Here is a 1,126-nt window from a genome sequence, read left to right on the forward strand (position 1 = left end):
CTACATCTATATTCTGTTGGGAACTATTATCTTTACATATATAGCATATGTTACATATATATAAATGTAGCTTTTCCTCTAGAGGGAGTGAGAATCACTAATGTGAATTTACTTCAACATGCATATTAAATGAACAAATGTCACCAACTAATGATCAGGCACAAGGAATCGTCAAATCTGATCATCACCATGTGTAAGTGTTGAGCTAGAGTTTACATTCTATGAAAGCATCCCTTTTTTAGTCAGTGCTTTCATAGAACATAAACTCTATCTCAGTACTTGCTAGTCACACTTCGAATATTTTCAGAATGAGAAATCTTCCCTGTAGCAAGGGTGGGATGGAGGCTTCAAAGCACCAGGATTGTTGCTAAAGGTAAGTGTTTCATTAAGCAAATAATATTTCCTTCACTCTTTTCTATCATCTTGGTCTGGTATTGTTAGAGTAGGAAATGGATTTTATATGCAGCGCGTGTTGCCTTCCTGACTAGAAAATGAGCATAATTGCCTGAACCATTCAGCTGTATAAATTATGTCATATGGTAAAAATATTTCTGTTGTAAGAATTAGAATGCCTACAGAACAGCTTTACCATAATTATTTGTTATTACCCTTCACCTTCTTTACTAGATTTGAGCATCCTGAGGGAAGGCAGGTGTTTATTCATTTTTTAAATTTCTGACTTGAACCATTGTGGGAAATAATTTTTTTAAATTCTTATTTTTATAATCAGCTCTATTGAGATATAATTCATCCATTTAAAGTGTACAATTCAAGGGGTTGGCCAAATAGTTCAGTTGGTTAGAGCATGGTGCTGATAACACCAAGGTCCAGGGTTCGATCCAGGGTTTGGCCAGCCACTGAAAGAAAGAAAGTATACAATTCAATGGTTTTAGTATATCCACAGACATGTGCAACCATCACCACAGTCAATTTTAGAACATTTTTATCATCTCAAAAAGAAACCCACATTCTTCAGCCATCACTCCTCCTCTCCTCTATTCCCACACCTTCTTCCTTGCCCTAAGCAATCACTAATCTACTATCTGTCAGCTGTCGGGTCCACCGCCGGCAGACCCGTACAGCCCTAGCCTCGTTCCTTCTGGTGGGCGAGCGAACGGCCCGGGAT

The 1,126-nt window shown here is 38.1% G+C and overlaps 1 non-coding gene across 1 annotated transcript; it reads left to right on the top strand.

Annotated features, from left to right (window-relative positions):
- Positions 1-779: 779 nt before the first annotated feature.
- On the top strand, positions 780-853 carry TRNAI-GAU. The gene has a single exon. It is a non-coding gene; the product is annotated as a tRNA-Ile (tRNA).
- The last annotated feature ends 273 nt before the right edge of the window (positions 854-1,126 follow it).

This window comes from Galeopterus variegatus, unplaced genomic scaffold, assembly GCF_000696425.1.
Source record: "Galeopterus variegatus unplaced genomic scaffold, G_variegatus-3.0.2 Scaffold77361, whole genome shotgun sequence".
Classification (NCBI taxonomy): domain Eukaryota; kingdom Metazoa; phylum Chordata; class Mammalia; order Dermoptera; family Cynocephalidae; genus Galeopterus; species Galeopterus variegatus.